General features: G+C 34.7%; 1 long non-coding RNA gene across 9 annotated transcripts in view; it reads right to left on the bottom strand.

The window, feature by feature from the left end:
- Positions 1-336: 336 nt before the first annotated feature.
- LOC122168741 overlaps positions 337-23,442 on the bottom strand; it is a 74,180-nt gene continuing 51,074 nt past the window's right edge. For 2 of the 9 annotated variants that reach the window (XR_006171337.1, XR_006171340.1), the window contains exons 6-9: positions 8,562-8,617; positions 6,548-6,595; positions 4,701-4,992; positions 337-1,578 (exon numbers count right to left, since the gene is read on the bottom strand). This is a non-coding gene — a long non-coding RNA (uncharacterized LOC122168741). Of the gene's footprint in view, positions 1,579-3,935; positions 4,059-4,467; positions 4,470-4,700; positions 4,993-6,547; positions 6,596-7,006; positions 7,103-8,561; positions 8,618-19,466; positions 19,501-23,442 lie in introns of all 9 variants that reach the window. The other 7 variants (XR_006171355.1, XR_006171343.1, XR_006171352.1 and 4 more) reach the window with 7 other exon arrangements.

The following is a 23,442-nucleotide window of genomic DNA, read 5'->3' on the forward strand; positions in this document are numbered from 1 at the left end:
ACTCAGATCAGTGATAACCATTAATACTGACACTATTTCTCATATTCAAAATCTAACTCTGGAAATTCCTCTATTGTTTAAACAACAAGTATCAATGCAGTGATTTTTATGCTTGTGGTTTTCTTGTGTTTCCTGGAATGAGCACACTCACTCCTCATTGAAATTACTTATGCTTTTTGTTGGAAATGTCCAGATAATTTTTGTCAGGTAGGAGTACACCTATGGACACAACATGATGGTATTTATACCCTGTTTTCTCCCCCTTCCTCCCCTCCCCTCCCCTGTTTCCCCACTGGCTGGGTACTCCAGGTTCACAATCTTATCAGAAGATTTACATTTGTTATTTACTTGTGAATTTATTTGTTATCTGATGTCAGTCCTGTCCTCCTGTTGTTTCCAAGATGTCTCAGTGCTCTTCTTGTCTTATTGATGTGGTGATTTTCTTCAAAGTCTTCATTAAACAAAGAGTGTCCAGATTTTTCCACAAGGTATCTTGTCATCTTCTGTTTCGTAAATACAAAGCTTTTATATAATTTAAGGAGCAATTAAGGGTTTAGGTTTTGATACATTTATGTGTAAAGCAACTGAGAAGCAAACCACCTCATTAAGGATTTGAAAGTGATTGAATATTGAAAAATACATATTGCATATGCTTTATTGATTTCCACTGGCAGTTTCCAATGGTTTTAATTCTTATCTGACTCCCTAAATGTATTTGCTTGCCATGTGCAGTAGGGATTTTTAATTAATAATATTCCCAAATCTGCACATTAAATATACTATGTTTTGGTCCCTTTGTAATTATGAGCATTTTGAAGCTTGAACTGTGTGAGCATAATTGATGAATTAAAATCACTTTGTCATGTGGAAAGATAAACATTTCTCTCTTTAGCAGATATTTTAAAAAATCTGCATCATGTAGAGGAGAAGATCAAAATTAATGTCACCTCACTTTATGTCCTTAAAATACTAGGAACCTAGCTTCCTGTCTATACCCTTCTTTTTTCTTGGCTCCAAGCTTGCTTTTTGAGATTTCTTGCAATAAGACTGATTATGAGGTGAGTGATGGGTGTCACCAAGTGGCAATCAACATCACTTAGTGGACAGTTTTACATTTGAAAGACCAAGAGTGTTTACAGGTGGAAGATACGGCTTGTGAGATAATAGCAACCTACCTGTTCCAGTGCCTCATCACCCCCACTATAAAAGAGTTTTTCCGTACATCCAACCTAAATCTATCCTCTTTGAGCTTGAAACCATTTCCCTTTGTCCTACCACCACAGATACTGCTGAAGAGTCTGTCCCCTTCTTTCCTGTAGGTCCCCTGTAGCATACTGAAAGGACGCTATTAGGACACATTGGACCCTTCTCTTCTCCAGGCTGAACAGCTCCAGCTTTCTCAGCTTGTCCTCATAGGAGAACTGTTCCATCCTTTGGATCATTTTTGTGGCCCTCCTCTGCATGCACTCCAAACGGTCTGTGTCTCTTCTGTACCAAGGACACATCTGGACACAGAACTCCAGGTCGTTTTCAAGATGTTCCATGTGTTCTCTCTTCACTTGTGTTATTTTTTTTTTTCTGAGAAAAAATAAAGCCACCTATATGATTGCTGGTTTTTAATGAATAAAATGAAAAAGTACAAGCTGTCACTCAGAAGGAATATTCAATTAATTAGCAAATAAGTGTGTATTTTTCTTAAGTGCTACGTAATTTAAACCTAGTATCAATAATTTAGACACTACTCATCTCTAGTCAGCAAGCTTTGTAATGAAGCCAAGTGAGTATTTAAATAACTTCTACTATTTGTTCCTCATACCCAGTAAAAATTGCCCATTTCTTAATAGATGAAATGTCATGATAACTGTCCTAATCAAAATAAATTAAAATTTCCCTACCAACCAATGTATACATTCTAGTTGATGCAGGAAGAGTAGGCAGAAACTCATGTAAAATTTTGATGTTTAAGATCTAATCTTGTAAAAAAAATAATGCAAACAAATAAAACTTATCTATTCCATTCAGTAAATTGAAATACAATCTACAAGCATGAATGTTAATCAAGCTTAACACTTGAATTTACCTAAGAGTTACAACATATGTAAATATTTTTGAGATAGTACATTTGAATTATACATACATGTTTTTCCTAATCTCAGAACTTTTTTTCTTCAGATACAGTGAAATTAAAACTTTGAGAACTTTAACCGTATTTACATGAGCCCCACAAATTAGTGACTGCTAGCTCTGAGGAAGATTTTTCAACTAGCCACTTACATTTTTGAATGCCTGCATGACTGAAATTAGAATTTCAAGAGTCCACAACTGAATTTTAGGAGTCTTGCAGGCAGGAATAGAAGAGAAAAGGAGGAACTCTTCAATACAGATCTATCAATATAAAACAAAGGTTGGCTCATTGATTGGTTGTTTGGTTTTTCTTCCATCCTTTATTCTTTCAGAGAGACATATGAAATACCCTCCTTTTGAATACAAGAGTCAAATGTCAGCTGTGGAAATGATCATACAGTGCGTCAGATCACCAAAAAAGAATGAGATATTTAAGCTAAGCATTTTTTCTTTCTGGCCTTTATCAGAAAATCACAGGGAAGCAGAACCTGTAGTGGATACCTTAGAATCTTAGATACCAGTTTTAATCTCTCTCTAGGAAGAAAACTAAATTCTCTTCCATTTGGTTTCTTTCTACTTCATATCATCTTGTTCTCAGCCCCAGTTTTAGATAATATAACCAGCTCATTGCCATCCCCACTGAATTTCACAATGTATATTGTATGATTTGGTTTCCCAAAAGGAGTCTCACAAGATTCTGTTTTGCTACCAACTTTTTTTTTCCCTCTCTAAAATATTTTTGAGGGGAAAAATATCAACAAAGATAAGAAACAAACAGCAACAAATCCCTCCATGTGATTACCTCCTTTGTTTCTATGGGCTATAAAGATAAGAATACCATTGCTCAGAAGATCTCTTAGTAGTTCTGATGTGCAACTTTCTGCCTCACTTTAGACAAATTGTCACTGAAATACCAACTGCCTTCTTGAGTGAATGTGCCACAGATAATTATAATATGAATTTCTAAAGTTTTTGTATGGTAAAGGTCAAATAAAAATCTTCCTTACAAAAGCTTGTCTATCAGTTTCCTTTCCTGTGTTCCTCAGGGCAGATCTCAGCTGGAGTATGTTGCCCTAGCTCCAGGAGCCCAGATATTTTACCCCAAACTGAGTGGATGACCTTAGTTTTTAAACACCAGGTTTTTCAGAACAAAAACCAAGAGATAAAAATTACTTTGAGAAACAAGAGGGATTTGAAAGAGAGCTGGAGTGTCTGATGTGACATTTTTCATGTTGTTATATTCAATTTGCAATGGAAATAAAGTGGAGTAGCAGCTCTTCCTACCTGAGGCTCTGTATCCACTAAATGTTACGCACTCCCTGCAAGCAGAGATGACACCTTTTTACTAACTGTCAAAAGTTATTCAAAGGAGGGGAAAAAGTCATTTGTAGCTGCAGAAGTTTGTTTTGGCCATTTTCATAAGCACCTCCTGCTGAGAGTCAAAAGGACTTCGGGGCTGCATTATTAAAAACTGTGTCCCCTTTCCACACTCTGTTTTGCTAATCTGTCTGAGAACACAGTTCTGAGAAGTCACAGTCAGGTTACACTACGGTGATTAATAAATGCAGGTACACAAGACAGACCTAATGCAGTGGAAATGGAAACTGATGATAGACATTTTTGCAACACGTTATATTATTTTCATCTACAAATACTCAATACAATATTGTAATTAAGAAAAAGTTTGAAATACAAGACAAAAGGAGAAATTTACACTGTGTTGTGAATTCTCTCATGTGTTGGCTCACACTGTGTACTAATTAACCATTAATAACAAAAAACAAATATGAAGTCTGTTCCAAAAGTAATACCTTCTATTTTATGATGTTGGCCCACAGTGTCAGAAGCAGATGTTGGGGTATGGCAGTAGAGATTCTCACCAATATTCCTTTACATGTTGTTGCCGTGGGACAAATGGAAGCAGAGGGGGCAGTCTGACAGAATGGCATCCAACATGGTAGCGTGGATGAAATAAAGGAACAACTTTCTCAATGCAGGAACAACTGCAGCCATTGACAATCATGGATGTTTATTGAATGTTTATGGAGACCAAACAGCAGATGTAAGCACAGTGAGGCAGTGCGTGGTGTGTTTCAGCAGTGGTGACAGCAACAGTGGTTCACCTCTGGTGGTGCAGATTTTTATGAGTGCAAGCATACAGACTCTTGTCCATCACTGGGGAAAATGCATAGCTGATGGAGATCACTGTGTTCCAAAATAGTGTTTTGTAGCTGAGAATTTGTTGTATCAATGTTATTGTGCATTTTGGATTTGGTGTAGTTTCCAGGGTAATAAATAGGAAGCATAGCTTTCAGAGTGACCTACATAGTATTATTTGAATACTTCTTCAATGATCGAAGTCAAATGACTATTATTTTCTTACTGGAAACTCTTCTTCACAGAAGAGATGACATTAAGAATGGCATAGATGACATTATCTTAAAACTATTTTTCTTATTCTCAGAGGAAAGATGTATTTGTGGTCTAAAATTGTAGCCATGTTTCAGCTCAGGAAGAGGGTTTGTATCCTCATATTATGCTTTATATTGTAAAGTGGTAAGAAAGGAGAGACATACCCCAAGATTGTTGGAGAGTGCACTCTTGTACTGGAAATGGCAGAAGCTTGTTTCCTAGTTTTTTTCTTATTCTTCATTTTTTCAGAATACCTGGAGTATGACTGGTCCTACATACAGGATAAATTTTAACCAAAAGTTATGTTAACAGGACTGCATAGCCCCGTTTTCAGAATTAATAAAAGCTAAGAAGTAACTGAAGACATCCTCAGAGACTCAGTGTTTTGCTCTTGTCTGTATACTGTTTTCCTTTAGCTTCAAACGTCTAATAGAAACAACGATACAAATGCTCCATCTAAAAATAAGAAGCATAAGGTATAAGTGAAAGATAGGAAAAAAAAATTATGCATGAATTTTCCCATTGTTTTCAGATTGGTTAACAATTTCATGAAATAAAATATTGATTTTTCCAATCACAACTCCAAGCAGAATGTTGTCTGAATTTGGCTTAACCTAGTTGCTTTTTATCAGCATTAAGAAGAAAAAAATTAGCAAAGAGGCTTTCCAGTTTAATGTACCATGGTCCACAGAACTGTTTTTAAGCTTGACTGTACACTGTAGAGCCTTTATACAGAGACAGATAGGGGCATATTTATGATTGTCTAATTTTGAGTACATAACAATATTCTGTAAGAATATTTTGCATATATTAGTAATGAAAATACGCACAAGCTCTTATTTTGGGAAATAATGCATGAAATGTACTGTGTACATTGAATGCTAGCAGGCATATCCTACAAGGGGAAAACATTTTCCATCCTTAGGATTTCTAAGGTTTTGGAACATTACACACATCTTATTTTGGAGATGCAGAAATATAATTGCTGATAATTAAAAACAAACAGTAAGAGAATCAGGGATAGTACATCACAAAATGGACTGCGTTAATTAATAAAATGAGTTCAGCTTTAGTAAATCATGCAAATATCTCAAAATATATTCATTAGTGTTTTGAAGTACATTTTGAAAACAAGCAATTTGTATGCAACTGTGATACAAATGTTCTTGAGGACCAATATGGTTAAAATTTACTCTGCCCGATGATGGTTGAATCGTATTTCTCCTCAGTCAGCAAAAGCTGCCAAAACTCATAAAAAGGAATTTACAGTGGTAGTTGGTGCTATAATCTCAATTTATTGCATTGGCCAGGTTTGCCTAACCTCACATTCTTTCTAATTTCTTTCCTAAAAGAAAGGAGTAAATTTTGACATAGCTTGCAGGTGAGGCAGCGGAGATGGGGCGCAAAACAAAAAAAAAATCTTGAAAACTGAGTCCAGTGAGCATGAATCACATGTTCACAGAAGTGTTTATGTTCAAAGGAGCATGTTGAGGTCGTGTGATCCAAATTAATTAAGTAATATTTCCATCGTGATAAATCGTTCTTAATCTAGGTCATCATAGAGGTGCTTCACACAGGCTGAATTATTTGCTCAGCCCTTTAGTTTAATGTTGAACTATTTTTTATGTTTTGTCAAACACTATGAAAAATAGTAGAAAAAGGATTACAGAAAATATTTGATAATAAAATAAAGAAGGGAAATAAAGCCAAAACATCCGAGTGTTTTCTTTAGTCACTTTAACAAAGATTATAATATCATATATAAAGTCAATTCAGGAAGGTAGAAAGAAATCTTCTTTATTGAAGAAGAGTTCCCCAGCTTTACCCTCCAGTGATCAACATTACAAAACAAGTCACACAATACCAGAATTTAGATTTAGCTCTTTTCTTGGCCTCAGCTGTAACTTTTCCATTTCTATGGTCAAAAATTTTTAAATTGATCTGACTACTTTGATTCATTTTTATTGACTTATGGAGCTTTTTCATTTTTCTAAGATAACAGCAAACTTACTTAGCAGCTTCTGTGTGAAGGTCTGTTCCCTCCGAAGAAATTAAATCTCTAAAATCATCCAAGAATTCAGATTACTTTCTCAGAAATATGCTTTTATGAATAAAATATTTGATCTAATTGAAACAGCTGCTAAATCTCAAACTGGAGTCAAGGATTAGCAGTGGCTACTGACAGCACAAGAAACAATGAGCAAACTTGGAAATTAGTGTGTTACATTTTGATTCAAATATTTGCATACTGTCTCACATAAACCATGTGAGTGACTTAACATATGGTAGATACATAGCTAGAAGTGCACAAACTACCAGAAGCAACTAATACATTCAAGTAAGTATTAATTGTTAGTCTGAAATTTAGAAGCTGTTTATCATAATTTAGAATTTATTGTTGAAATTGAAATTTGCATTTTCCATGTTACTATTTCATGAAGTTCAGAACCATTCTTGCCAGGCAGTTTACCTAAAAGTGATGAGATTTTTATTGCATCTTTTTCTTTTTCTTCTTCTTTTTTTTTTTTTCTTTTTTTTTTTTTTTTCTGTTATTTCCAGCAATTTTCTACAGTAGAAGTATAATGAGAAATGACACATATTTCCATAAGATCCAAGTATATAAAGCAGCAACTGACTATATTTTCAAGCTATGACCTTTCTGATCACATTGATTACTTGAATGATCTTTATCATTCTTACATGTCACAGTAGAACTGAGCTTCTGAAGCATCATGCTGAAGCATCATTTCAGCTTCTTTACCTAAACCCTACCACAGAACACAGCAAAATATCTTCAGTCTTTCCTCCTACATTTTCTTCTCACAAAGCTTCTTCCTACAATAATTTGTAGTACCTATTTGAACCTTATTAATGTAACATACATAAGATGGGTATATACGCATTATTCCAAACACTCAAGAAATTCAATATTAGTGTAGTGTAAAAATGATCAATATTATTTCCTTGTTACAGGTCTCTTTTTCCCTCTCTTGGATGCAGTTCGTTTCATTCTGGAGTGAAACACATTCATCTGAATTTGCCTGTATTCATAGCTTACTTTATGTTCTGCGTTTTCCACCTACCTCTCCTGTTACTCTCCTGTGATTACTATTGAATAATTGCAATGCATTAGGAAGCATTTCAAAATAAATATTATTTTACATTGAATTTATATTTTAGAACTGGAAATGAGTATTCTAGGCACCTGAGCATGCTCTCTTGGAATGCTAATGAATTTTCATTTCCTTTATATTATTTCCTCCCCTCAACCCCTCAAATCAAGTGAACCCATTCAGGTTAATTTCTTTTAAGATTTCAGCACCTAATATTTTATATACAGCTAAATGGTATAAGAGCACTGAAAACAAGGGAGGGTACAAACACATAAGACAATGAGTGGAGGCCTGGCAACCTCAGTTTTGCTAATCAGTCCAGGCTGCAAACTGGGACTGCGGGAAGACAAGGATCACAAGGTAGGTGATAAGAAAGGTTTACATATAATGTTTAAGTAAAATTACAGTGAAAAATTCAACTTTGGGAATTGAAAACATTTCAGCCTTTTTCCTCAAGATATCTTAGGAAACTTGCTGATGTTCTTTTTTTCGACCTTTGATATTTCTGGATAACCGAAAATTAAACAGAAGTATAAAGGTTCTTGTAACTGTTCATTGTTTTGCATAGATTTTGGAAAGGTGGGTATAAAGAACTACAGAATTGATGTGACATCTCAGAGGTTGATGTAAGTTAAGAAGCTTTATCTTCTCAGAGCAAATTCGCTCTTCACCACCCATCTGCACAGAAACAATGGTTTGAGATTATGATTTCTGAAGAAATATGCATGGAACACTGAGAGTATAGAGCTTTCCAGGCTTTTCATAATTACAAACGAAAGTGATACTAACTTCTATTTGTCCTGAGAATTTCAGGATAAATAATGATCCTTGTGCTCTCACCTGATTCTCTAGGCTAGGCCAACAAGCCTTTCTCCACATAAATGAATTAAGTTCAAAAGAGAATCTACTCACCTAAAAGCAGCCACAGATCCAAGTAGGTAGGGTGAGAAATCTGTGGTCTACTAAATCTGAAAAAAAGCAAACAAACTAGAAAAAGGAAGCCTTCTTAGTCTTCTTAGTCTTTTCCGATTGCAGACCTTGTCCACCTTCTGAATTTTAATGAGACCATTTTCATGATCTTTAAACGAAGCCAGCTGATAAGCTTTGAGCATTTGAAATTTGCATGGCAGCATAATAGTCATTTTTCTATTCCATGCATCACTTGCAGTGGAGACTGAGAAAAAAAAACTGGGAAGATAAAGCTAAATGTGAAGTCTCAGTTTTAAACTCTGTGAGCACAATGCAAAAAGGTCTGCCTTTGCCTGTCAGCTCATACAACCTGGCTCATACTATTACCCCAATGACAGCGTTCTAATGACATATATTTCCATAAGTTTTAAAAGTATTGTAGAAAAGCCCATACTTTCTAAGCAAGTTCTGTTAAAAAATAAAAAATGAAAAAAAAAAATCAGGAAGACTGGGACGTGATCTTTGTCGCCCTATTTTTGAAGTTCCTGCTTGACCAGGTGGGGTGAACCAGTAGCCTCTGCCAACCTCAGCCATTCTGTGATTCTAAATTTCTTCAATAAAAAGCTGAGGTGGATCACTATTAAAACAGATAAAAAAAAAAAAAAAAAGAAAAAAAATTCAAAAACCTGGTATTTATTTGAAAGTTTCTATTACACCAGAATATAAAACCAGAAGACAATGAGACACAAAGAATACTTGCTGCCTTTCTGTACCATTGAGTGTCAGGTACCCAGCCAAAAATTGATATTTATTCTCTGATGCATATTATTTATCTTCAGCTTATTGTTTTATTGTTCTAACGTTAGTCATTTACACAACAGATTTCATATTCTCTGATGCATATTGAAAAAATATAAAAGAATTCATATAGCTATTATAGTTAAGAATTGTACTGATATTATTGCTATTTCACATCTATTCACTGTATTTTGACATCTGGATTTCAGCTGAATCCTTAAGCCAAATTAACCCTAAAGTCATGCACTTCATTAGCACCTGTTCATAATACTTTTAAAGTACCTCTTTCTGACAATTTTCTGTCACTTCTCTGCAACTTTCCATTTTGTAACTGACCTTGATTTAATTCTTGTTTCAAAATCAACAAGAACTATCCAGTTTGACTGCAAGATGTTTCACCAGAACATGCTTTGGAGCATTTTTCAGTTTATGCAGACACCTCAGTCTTCATAATTCAAATAACTAATGCTGTCACAGATTCTTGGCCTCCCTTTCTTTTTTTTCTTTTTCCATAATAGGTCAGAGACACATAAATGGATTTTTATTATTATTATTATTTTTTCCCACAGCAACATACAATTCTTGTTAATGTTTGTTTCTTTCCCTTTCCTCTTTCTTCTACCTTCTTAGTGGTGCCAATGAGCGAAAGAGATAAGGTTATCTTAAAGCTGCTAGGGATGCCTCCAGAGTTGATATCCTTCTTTTTTTTACCTCTGGTTATCACAAGTTTTTCAGGATAGCCTTATCTCAGAATTTCTCAGTTTGAATGTTTGAGGTATGAGATAACATCCTTACAATGTTCTTTTTACCTTTCAGTCACTGACATGAGTTCAAAATTTCATTATTATTTCTAAACTCTCCAGCTGGGAATTCCTTCAGTTATTAAAAATGCCAAATGTCAAAACCAGAAAACTACAAGAAATGATATGATATATCATGCGATATGAAGATTTTTAATGTCAACTGTTATTTTTTTCTTTCCTTTACATTCAAAAAACAGTTCATCAGCCCAGTGCAAAGCACTTAGCAACATTGCCTATTATGATATCATGACTCATGCAGTGGTAGCTAGGAAACCACAGTGAAATAGAACCTCACTGGCATAGACGCTAGGCAAATCTGGATTGAGAGCTTCTGCGTATTGTCAGATGCATACAACACAGTCAATATATGCTTAATAATCGAAACCTTTAACTTGCAATTAGTCTGTGCTATTTTGTTATTAATTAGCAGCAGGCTTATAGGTTTATGTAATCAGAAACATTACATGGCATGGAAAGAGTGGATATAAATCTTTGATTCTGTTTAGATAAATCTATACAATCTTCTGAAGGCATTACTAGATCTCTTGTTAAATCTAGACCAAAAGTTGAGGCACACTGCTTCACACTTTAAATTGTGTGCCTTCACATCTGCGAATTAGTACTCCAGAAAACCCTCTCTGCTCTGTATGATCACAGAAAATGCTCTTGTAGAATAACAAAGGTATTGCCAGTGATTAAAGCTCTCCCTACATTGTCTTTTCAACACTCCTGTTAGGAACTTGCTAAGAGTGAAGCTGCCTTCGGTGTGTAACTCTGAAACCAATACCATGAACCACAGAACATGGGATTTTGCAGTCCACCTGTGGCAACTATTAGCACAGTCTCTGACCCATTAATTCACTACTGCTGAGCATCTACAATGTCATGCTGCTAATCAATTAAATGTACTTACAAATGACTTCAAAGTACATGTCTTGCAGTAATTTGTGTTTCTGTACTACTCTGTTTTCTTTAGTTAATCACTGTGTTGACAAAGTATTCACTCAGTTCAGTGGATCATCTTGGGAATGTTGTGAGCACAACAGCAAATATTTTGGACATTCTTTCAGTATTTCTTCCCATTGTCTTTAAATACCTCCTGGAGACTGGATTAGTGGTAATTTTCATGTTATTCCTAGTTTAAAATGACAGAATTATTTGTTTCACTATTTTATTGTACCTCAGCAATGAGTAAAATGGAAGATAAATACTTCTGGGATGATTTCTGTACATTTAAGTGCAGGACACAGAAAATTCATATAAATATATATATAGTGATTTAAGAATAAAAACTTTTCAAATAAACCAAGAATTATTAAGCCTCTTGTAGTAATAACACAAAAATGAAAATACGTTACTCTGATTTATTGACATATTGCCAAGCCTAAAAATGAGCTTAGAAAATCATAGTTTAAAAAGCCAGTTGACTTTTTAACATTTAAATTAAAACTGGGATTAAACCCAAATAATATCCAACAAATTCAATGAAAAGTAGTCTTAACTAGAGATAAAATGAACTGTTGTCTGTGACCTATAATGGCTAAATAAAGTCAATCTTAATAAATTAATTTACTTTCAGTTAAATATAAGTGCAAGGAAGTAATTATTATTTAGCTGCAAATAAAAGATGGGTACAGATGTTGAATTTCTTCAGAGAAGATATTGTGGAGATATGTTATACTTCCCTGAAATCTAACGCAAAAGCAAGGAGTTTTCACATTGTTTTATTATTCCTCTCATACATTAATTTCTCAGCCCACTAAGTATAATAGATTTTGAAATTCTCTCTAAGACTTAAAATGCATTATGATATATATGAAAGCTAATTACTGTGTCTTAGAAAAATATGAATAGGAGAAAAGTTTCTAGATTTGGAAACATTATTCAATAATATCAAGGAGAGAAGAGATTCAGGTCTCCACCCGTGTTACCATTATTCTCTTTAACATATACACAGAAAGTGATGCAGAAAGTGTTTGAGAAATTAATATCACTTTAGAAATTTGAGAATTTCACTTTGAGAAATTAATATCACAAGGAAAAAGGAATAGTTCAAACCACAGTTAAAGACTCTTGTAACCAACATAAATTATTATAAATTACATACATGTCAAGAGCACTTCAAGCTTTGGCAGAAATTGTAAAGGATGGTTAGGCATACTGGCATACTGGCTGAGTTGTTATAACTGTGGAGAGTTCTTACTATGATATAGTCATAGTAGTGTTTTTGTTCTAATTTAAATATGTATTTGTGCCATTAATGTAAACCTGTATTTTCAAGTACTTTGTTTTTTGTCCTTTCATCTTGTTTGACAACAGCCCTCAAACTAAGTTGTCAAATGCATATGAATTACGACTATCATTTTCTTGACAGAGGATAAATATAACTAGTACTTGTGACCTGCATCACTTCATTCATTCCATATAATAAATACAGGAATGCTATGGACTCCATTAAGTTTCTAGTTCCCTAAACTGGAAATTCTATGTGCAAAATAACTTTAAGGTGGGAAATGTTCCGTGACCTTGACTTGCTGGCTGAGTTTTTCAGTCTCAGGATAAGCCTCCCATTATCTACCAATTTGCAACTGAAATTCTGCCAAGATCTAACTTAATTTATAAATCTGAAATTAGTTAGTACATCTTAAAACAAACAAAAAATCCCTCTTTCTCAGGAGTTACTTTCTATCATCATATAATTCCAAAAATGCCCTAAGCCTCTTGGCATGGGGGTTTAGAATTGAGTGATAGAGAAGACTACAAAATGTGAATATACAGCCCAACAGATAGGCTGGTGCTTGAGAAATGTGGTTTGGCTCTTGCAAAGGAAATGATCTATAGAGTTTATCAAACTAAGGCAGCTTTGGTATAACCCTTAACACATTCAAAGCTTATTACTCATGCACTTGTAAGCTGTAAACTTTAGGCAAATATAAAAAATAAATGCCATCCATTTCCAGGTAATATTAGAAATTCAAATGCTAACAGCTTGAGAATAAAGATAAACTAGACTGAAGAAATCCTAAAATTGGCTTCTTACATATAAGGATACCACAAAAGTAAAACTAGAACTTTAATTTAGTTTTGTTTAGGGCACACTTCTGCTCTGCTGCAGTTATCTATATAAAATTGTTTTTTGGCTGGTGTTATGAACACACATATTTCCTCCTGTGAAGGCTGAACATTCTCAAATCACATCCATTTATGCATCACATTATGAGATCAGTGCTATCTTTCATAGATGTTTATACCCAAATAGCAATTCCACTTTTCATTTTACCTACTGTCTCTAGGCAGTATGCAGTTCTAACAGAAGGCTTAAAATATAAATGAATAAATAAATAAAAAGGAACACACTAGTTTTTCAGGCTTAACAGTCCCTGATGCTATGACAATCTCCTTAACACTTCTAGCAGAAAAGGTAGGAGGAGATGTGGTCTGAATTGGTCATAGTCTTAGGCTTACCCTCTGTGACAAAAATGCTACTATTGAGGTAGGCTACAAAATCTTACTGCACCTGTCCATTGGCTGTGGTTTTGTTTATTTTCTAACACTCTTCCCTTCACAAAGGAACCCACTTGAGGCTGAAAAGATTGAACTGATCTGATAAAGAAATACAAAAAAAGTCTTTGTTCCGAATTGAAAAAAGAAAATAATACTGCATTGTTTTCTAGATAGACGTATAGGAGGAAAAATACTCAGGAGATTTTGATGGTAAAGCTGTGGTAAAATGGTAGATTATAGATATGCAGTATTTGTACAAAATGACTCTGATCTGTTAAAAATTAAGCCACATACTTCTCTGATATTTTGTAAAGGAACTTCAAATTTCAATACCAATGTAAAAATAAATAAATGTGTTGCGCTGGAGACTTCTAAATAGGTCTAGAAAGTAATTCTAATCCACAATTTAGGCAGGCAACCTCCTATATCTAGGTACCCCAAGATATATAAAGAATGAGCTATAATTAGCTCATTCTTACTGAAGTCAACAAGGCCTCAGCAGTAAAACTCAGAAATGTTAGAGCTGAAGAGGACTCTGTATTTCTTATGACAGAATTTGCTTGGTAACTTCTTAAGAGAAAGAGGATGGAAGGATGGAACTATCATCTCCTCACCTCAGTGTTACCAAGTCAAGAGTCAAATTATTTCCTTGGACTAGCCAACAGATGTCAAGCTGAGAGGATCACTACAGGCAGTGGGACTTCCTGTCTCCTTGTGTGGTTTTCCTTGGCTGCACTGCTTTCCCTCTGACTGTTCAAACTCCTTGGTTGGATAACAAGGCAATTAACCTCCCTTTCCATTCTCCAGAATCCCCTGGCCTGAAGATCTCCAAGTCAGCTAAACAGTGCAAACCAGGTGTTTGCAAACTTTCTGCATCCTCAAACAACTTTGAGTTTGCCTAGATTCTCCCATCCCTAAAATGGGGATTGGCAGGGGAGCTCACATAACCGACTCTTGGTAAAGGTTTGGCTGAAAAAAGGTGCTAAATAGAAATATAAATGTACAAGGGATATGACTAAGCAAATGAATGAATATTGTCAGTCCCTAAGCTGCTTTCTCAGCATTGCTGCATTTGCCATTGACATCTGAGGAGCAGAAAGGTCTGATGCTGGGCTGGAGAAATCACTGTGGCATGGGAAAAGGGATAAATGAAACAATCCATTCTCACCAGATGGGATACAACCTGCACCTACTGAATTGGAGTGGGGAGGGAGAAGCAGAGATTTCTGTGATTAGTTCTGTGATGGCTTTAAGAAATTTGATGTTAAGTTTTTACTATCAGGATTCATTTGTTGTTTAAATGATCCTGAATATATAGTCCATTGAACATCAGTTAATAACTATTGTTAATAAATACATAGCTTGTTTCAACCCTTATTTAATTTAAACTAAACAAATACAGGAAAATTGTTACTTTCCTTGCAACAGGGTTCATATCTCTTCCTTCACGTTTCATCATTTCATTTCAGATTAGAATTCTTAAAGTAAAACTGAAGCCTTATCTTTTAACTGTGCACTAACCATACTACAAATGAAATAATAAAACCAGTTTGTGTTCTAGATAAGGTTGTACAATATGGCATGCTAATAAAAAGCAAATTGCTGAAGTTCTCAGGTTCATCAATTGCTGGTAAAACTTACTATTTCCAACAATTAAGATGCATTTATTACCATCTATTCCAGCTTTGGATTTCATCCTCGATCAAGAACTTCAGCAGTATTTATCATTTTGTCCTATAAAACAGCATCTTCATTGTCTTCATTGAGCAATTAAAAGACAAATGAATCATTTAGTTCAATACAGAGCTCATAGTCAACTCAGAATTAAAAATAAAACAAAGATATATACAACTATTAAATCATTCTTTGTGTTTTACCTTTCACATCTAAATTATGTGTTATTATATTGACAGGATAATGTTAATAGCCTTGTTTTTTTTGTTTTCACATGTTTTCTATTTAATAGCTAGTTCTAAGGATGTCAGTACAAGCCCTAATTTTCACTGGTTATAAAAATTTGGGCCTGCTTTTATTTAAGCTATCATAAGGACAGGTAAATGGTTGTGTTAATCGTACCAAATACCAAAGACAGAAGAAATCGATCTAACTAGCTGACTGTAAGATGTAATTCAACAAGGTAATGATATGATGCAGAAAATGAAATACATGAATAGTCTTGGATTTTATGATCACTTGCACAATGGAAGATGAGCTTTAAGTCTACTTTGTCTTAAATCACATCATGTCAGCCATATCAGGTCTGACAAGGGTTGGTCAGAGCAAAACTTAATATTATACATGTTCCTATTTAAAGATTACTGTCATTATAATCCAGTGCTTGCACTTGAGGTAAGCTTTGAAATTTTAGTGGATTTCATCAAAACAAGTGGGTTTCTGCTTATTTTGCTTTCTAAAATATTAAGCAAGTAACAAGACCAGTAAAAGAGGAAAAGGAAACTGGCAAGAGCAAGTCCTTCTGTAGATTGGTTCAGCTGCAATGCAGAACCAACCCTCTGTTTTCCATGACAAGATAAAGTAGGAATCAAGCCACTCATCTCTGGAGACTCCAGTTATGGCTCCACTACCTTTCAAAGGAAGCTGTAAAAGGAAAGGGTCCAGCAATTTGACATCCAATTGCAATAGACCAAATTTTGGAAGTGTCAAGATAGAAACTCCAATGACATATTTGGAATATTTTGTGGATTTTTTTAATATTGGACTTTTTTGAGGGGGATAAGGGGTTAGGAATAGTCAGAGATAGCAGGGATTTCACTGAAGCTGCAAATGAATTCTAGGAATTGTGTGCTGCTGTTAACAGACAGCTTATATGAGGAAATATTTGCAGCTGGAAAATACAGATTGAAGATCTGGATTCAGAAGTTTATATTACAAACTTTTCAGCTAATGTGACCCAGAAAATATACAGATGAAAGGTGATCCATAAAAGCTATCTACATATGGCTAATGTGCAAAATTTTCCATTTTTTAATGTAGATTCTAAATAAATAGACATAATTTTTTTAGACCCTTTATTTAGATGCACAGTAGACATGGTTTATAAATAAAATTGAGGTTTGCCACTTCAGTTTTTCTCATTTCAATCAGTCGTAATGATAAGATTAACTTTTAAGTATTGACTTTTAAATATTAATCTTGCTAGGAACTGAGAGTTTTCAAAAACTCAGATGGAGCAAACATTAACCTACACTTTAGAGTTGTCCGATGGTATATTAGCAAAAGAAAGTAATCACAGAGAGGCTAAAGTGTACTAAATGTAGTCTTTGAACTGGCTGATGGTCTATGAATTATCTTTCCTTAACCTAAGCTAGCATTAGCAAAACCTTTTCAAATCCCAATTTACTTGGAAATACACCTGATTCCACTGTACAAAACATTATCAGTCTACAAAAGACTAGTGTTGAGTCCATTTTATAAGTTTATTTCAAATAAACAAATGACTAAGTGAAAGCTGACATGCAAGAAACAAGACTGAAGTTTAATAACAATGTGATGAAAGAGTAAATAGCCTATGGGCATAGCAGTAAAAAAAAAAAAAAAAAAAAAAAAAAAGATTTATGTCTCAGCAAGCCATGATGAAACAAGGAAAGAACAATTAGGAGCCAGCATGTAATGCTGCATGAGTTGAAACATGATAAAGTCATTTACACTGGAATAGACTGACTAAGTCTCTCAGTACCGGGTCATGTCATTTCATTATGAAATAAGAGTACTTCAGAATTAGAGCATTAGAAACTTTTATCGACCTACATTTCCTGCTAAACTTGTTGACTCCCACAGACTTTTTTCTCCCTAAGTGTTCTGATCATTTTGCTTCATCACTGGGGTCTCTCCACCTTTTTAACCTGTTATCTTGCAGTTAAGTACAGCTCTGCACTTAAGCATTTGCAGTACCTGTCCAATTTCAGATCAGACTTTCTGACCTCAAAGGTTAGGGCTCAGCACCACTCCCCCACATCCCACTTCTCTGGCTCATTTAGGAAAAGATTATTGATTACCATTAAGAAATAGAATCATAACTTTTCAAAGTTTGAAAACCACAAAAAGAATGGAAGCAGTGCAAATTTAAGGTTAAAAAAGGAAAGGAAGCTGCTTAAATCATTTAAGTGGTGCTGAATAGAAAAATTTTATAGATAGGTGACGAAGAGATGAGACAGAAGATGGATGCACATGGATTTTCTAGTGGTAAAAGTATCTTGGTAGCATTCTGGTATTGAAAGAGAAAACCTTTTTAATTAATATGATGCCTTTGAAAGGATTTTGCAAGTTTTTGCTATAAAAACAAAATAACTAACTACTTAACAAGCAAAATACATCCTTTTGGGGGCAGAGCAAGAACTCAACAGTGGCAATTTTACCTGTTTACTACAAGGAATCTAACAAGAAACTATGTAACCAACAAGAAAGCTATCTGGAAATCTGTAGCTAGATGCAGCATCAAAGGACACAGTGTCAGTTGTGAGTAAGCTTCTTTACGTTTGTTATCACTTTGTTGCTTGTCATGAGAGGCTCCTGACAACCTAAAGTAATACCCAGTAGTGCCTGACTCTGAGGACCTGTGCAGCCTGCCTGGTGACTATTTGGATGAATACTGAGCTGGCTGAACAACTGAGATACACAGCAGTTCCCTTGAAACCAGCAGCCTGTCCAGACATGTGGAAAACATCTCTCTCTATATATAGCAAGAATTCAAGCTAAAATTAAGCATGTACAACTGAAATATCTTAAGTTTGATTCACAAAAGTGACTTATAACATGACCTGTAACAGTTAAAAATAAATCCCAGGCCTTATTGTTGTTGCTGTTTATTTGCCTAATTCCTAATCAAGGAAGACAAGTAATTATACCACTATGGCTTTTTGTTTGTTTGTTTGGAGACATACATAACCAGTCTTTAAGACCTGAAATCACTGCCAAACAGGCCAGGTACAGTAGTAGGTTAACAGAACAGCCCAGCAGAAAATATGAAACTGTCTTTAAGTGGCAAAAAACTCACTGGTAGTGAGATACATGTATGAAAGAATAACAGAAGAACTCAGCCCCTGAGTGCAAATTATTTTCTATTTCACTGCTTTTCCAATATTGTCTGGTTTTCCCAGAAGTAAAAAGTTTCTGGTGGAACTGGGACATTAATTTTCTGGTGAACTTTCTATGTGATGTAGTAGCTCATAAAACTCTAGAAAGAACAGATAGGCTACTTAGATTACAACAGAGGACTGCACCTAACTATCACACATGAGCAGTGAAGGGGAGACAATCAACAGGCCACTGCATTAAGATTTGCTGCACAAAATACATGGCAGTAGTTAAACGTTGTTATACATATTATATATAATGTTGTATATAAAATCCCTTCAAGGTTCAAGGTAGAATGATCAACCTCAGTAAATACAATATCTGCTTAGTCCCTTAGCTTATTAAAAGGTAACAACATTGGGATCATTAATAAGTAATAATGATAATAATAATAATAACAATAATAAAGAAAATCAGCTCAGAAGTATACATTAATGGAAGCAACTTATAAACTGTTGCTTTCTTTGTACCTCGTAGAAGTGTCTGAAAAGTCTTCATTCAAGAGGAGGGCAGCAGATTCACTACTGGTCAGTTACATTAAAAGCACAAAAATTCAGAAGGAAACAAGTGATAGCTATGTCTGAATAACAGAGAGAGCATTGCTTGTGCCTTTGGTGCTACAACTTCTTGTAAAGAATGTTCTCTTTCAGCTGTTACTGTTACTGTGACAAGGAGAACCCATCAGAGGAGATCATCTGGCACTGCTTACTTTGAATGAACACGAACTCGATGCACAGACATTCCTAAAATATTATAAAATGTTATAAAATTAGGGATTGAAAAGCAGCATAGAAATAGTGCTTTCTTGAACACAAGGGCAGCCATTTTAGTACACAGCATTTTAGATCCAGATAGATATAGAATTGCTACTGAATCACAACTAGGGTAAAATCTTTCACTCCCTGGATCAGGATGGGTAGTGCTTCACAATGCACAAATGACTCAGATCTCCAGAGAGGTATTTTTGAGGCTGATCCAAATTATTTGGGATATTTGCAATAATTAATTTTGCTGTTCTGTGCAAAAGACAAAATGATGGCCTAGGGACAGTCTGGCTGCAGTTTAGCCAGAATAAAGTATCAGAATTGAAATTCTGTGTCTAGAATAAGGAGCAAGCAAGCAATGACATGTTCCTTGGTCAAGAGACCAGTCTGGGCAGTATCAAAGATGGGTTGCAAAAGGTGTCATGTGAGCATTTCTGGTACAATGGAAACTAATCAGAATGTTTCAAAACAAAATGTACTAAATAGTGAAGACAATTATGTTGAATTTACTCCCAGCTGTTTCATGTTAAACTGTTGTACCTGTCAAAGAGCTACAAGCCTCTTTTGTCCAGCTGGTTTTTGTTTGTTTGTTTGTTTGTTTGTTTTGGTTTCATTTGGTTTGGTTTTGGTTTTTTGGACAACTTTTAAGTTAAAAGAAACATTGAGTTCTATGTCCATTCTGAATAGAATAATGTCACAGATCAGTTCTTAAAAATAATAAAAATAATAATAATTTAAAAAAAAAAAAAACTAACAGTGCTGCAAGGCTTTTTTTCTTCTCCACTTCTCACCCCTTTTATTGAATGTAGGAAAACAATATGATCTCAGTAGCTAGAAATGAAGTTTAAAAAAGCAAGCACATCAGAGACACTGTGTTGCTCACAAATGCTTCCTAACTATTTAATTGCCAGGGACATTTAGGGGAGGTTTGTCTCAGGTACATGTGAGATAGATGCTACTGTTGTTTTTCACTATATTTTCTGTGTAAATTAAAAAAAAATCAAAACATTTTTTTATTTTTTTGTTTGGGTTGATACTGGACATCATTCAAGTTACACAAAATTTGGATAAGCATTCCATCTTAGTGTTCCAGAATATAATTTTAAATTAAACTTCATTAAATCAGAGCATTTCATTTTCACATAAATGCAAATCTAATCTTAGCCCTAAGTTGTGCCAATATTTTATGTAGCTTTAAATAGCCTTTCATTTATGCAACTTTTTAAAAAGAGAGCAATAGGAAAAGTGGTCTACATTCCATTGAATGCCTATCGTTTTGTAATGGCATCTTTATTCAGATTCTAAATCCTCAGTGTTCATTAAATTCATACCATTGTGAATTTTATAGATATCTGACTTACATTCTTTCACAAAACGTGATAACTTCATTTTGATAGAAACATCATTTCTCTGTAAATATCTATTAAAAATTAATATTCATTTTTTTTCTTCAATGAAAGCTGTTCTCTTGTGATCTAGGTTAGACAAATCCTCTGTAATTATACCTCTGCAACTCTAGTTAAACAGAAGTATAAAATCTACAGCTCCTCCTGGTAATTTCTCTGACAGCACAGAAAAACAGCAGAGACTTGTCACACGTACTGAGAGAATATCAAAATATCTCCAGCAGATCTGATAGTGCCAGTTAACAACAGTTGAGTGCAGAGAAAATCTTCTATACTCATACATGAATGTATTCTCTAAAAACCAGATGCATGCTTGCTAATGCTGCCAACTTATGAGTGTGTCTTGTAGAAACTTATGCCTGTTTGAAGCCTACCTTCAGCAACAGATTAAATCTATAGTCACTTCTCCCTCTCTCTCTCTCTCAAGAAGAAAAAAAAAAAAAAAAAAAGTATTGAAAAAACAAACAAACAAAAAAAACAATTAATAAAAGTTTGGGTTGAGTAATAAACGGTTATATAAAATAAAAAAACACCTAAGATTTGTTTGAAGATTTTCTTCTGAAATGTTAGGATCTAAAGTAGCCAAGTTCTTAGATTTTGAGGTAGAGAAGTGGCAGAATATACAGACCTTTGCAACTAGTAGCTACCTGTGTACACATACAAGGGCTGCTCCAAAAGTAATGCCTCCTACTTTATGATGTTGGCCTATAATGTCAGAGCTAGATGTTGGTGACAATGGCAGTAGACGTTAAATCCTGCTAATATTCCATTCCATTTCTTTACTGTGCAACAAATGATAGCAGAGGAGCAGTCTGACAAAATAATGTATGACATGGAAGTGCATCTGAAATGAATGTGCATCACTGAATTCCTCTTATGTGTATGAAACTGCACCCACTGACATTCATAGGTGCTTGCTGAACATTTATGGAGACCAAACAGTGAATGTAAGCACACTGAGGTAGTTATGGTGTGTTTCCATCAGTGGCAAAGAAATAGTGATTCACATCTGCTGGTACAGATTTCATCAGTGGAGGAAATGCTTAACTAATGGTGGGAGAGGAACCTGGTGAGCTTCAACAAGGGCAAGTGTAGGATCTTGCATCTGGGGAGGAGTAGCGACATGCAAATGCATTGATGGGACAAAGGGCAAAAAGCTGTGACACAGGAAGATCCATACAAACATAAGGAAGAACTTCTTCACTGTGAGGGTGACAGAGCATTGGAACAGGCTGCCCAGAGAGGCTGTGGAGTCTCCATTTCTGAAGATATTCAAAACTCACCTTGAAAATTTCCTGTGCAAACTATCTGGGGGAACCTGCTTATCTTGTGATTCTGCAACAATGTTAAAAATAAAGTTTTGTAGCAGAGAATTTCCTCTATCAAATAATATATCAAATGTTATTGTGCTCTTTCTACCTGCACTAAGTTTCAAAGAGCTATTCATAGAACCTTTGACAAAAGAATTTTTGCGTAAGTTAGTTCCTATAATTCTAAACTACTCAGCCAAAATTATACACCATGTCTTATCATATTCAAATTATTTGGATTAGGTGTTATTCTGTTCACTCTCTTTATTTTAAACTTCCCATATCAATAGCACACCCTGTTAAACGTTAAATTCTGAACTACAATTTCTATTCATGGCGAGTTTTATTTCTAAAAATAAAATACATTGAGCAATGTTGCAACGTTTTATCCACTGGTTGTTTTGATTGGTTTGTTTGTTTTTTTGTTTGTTTGTTTGCTTGCTTGCTTTTTTTTAATACTTCCAAGACTAATTTCTGCAAAAATTTAGTGTTTCTTTTCATGGGTAGGGTTTGAAAATATGCATCTTCAGAATTCACTGAAGTACTCTTCAGTGTACTGAAGATACAGGCATTTCTGGAATGCATATTCAAATACACCAATTTATAATGGAGTTTCTATAAATACATATGTGGGTAATTTAAAAATCTTCCTAGACAGGAAAATGATCATTTAAGTATGTGCAAAAATCAGGTGGTGAAGAAGCACAAACATGGCTGCAGTGGATTGACTTCATAACTAAAATACATATTCATTGAAATATTTTACAATATTCAAACATCCCATCATTAGTCTTTATGATGATGAGGTGACAGCCTAGGACTTGTAATCACAAGCACGAACATAGATGGCATCTTATACATTGTATGTTTAAAACAACTTCAACATCCGCATATTTCCAACACTGTGTCAACAGTTTTCAATAGTGTTGTAACACTAATACATGGAGGAATATTCTCCAATCATCAAGGCTCCACTTTTCATTAAATCCCCAGTTTTGTATAATTACATTTGTATATCCTGGCTCCAACAGTCCACATCTGAAAAAAACCTTTACGTTTGCTAAGTAGACTTTCAGACCTCTAGCAGTTGTACTACCAGGTTTGAGCATCCAGAAAAAATCCAAACAAAAAAAAGTAATGCGTAAAGTGAAGGATGAGACAGGCACAGAGGCCTATGGATAAGTCTCTCTCACAAATGGAAAAGA

Source organism: Centrocercus urophasianus, unplaced genomic scaffold (assembly GCF_019232065.1).
Source record: "Centrocercus urophasianus isolate 14NV4802_14NV808 unplaced genomic scaffold, USGS_Curo_1.0 seq_11, whole genome shotgun sequence".
Classification (NCBI taxonomy): domain Eukaryota; kingdom Metazoa; phylum Chordata; class Aves; order Galliformes; family Phasianidae; genus Centrocercus; species Centrocercus urophasianus.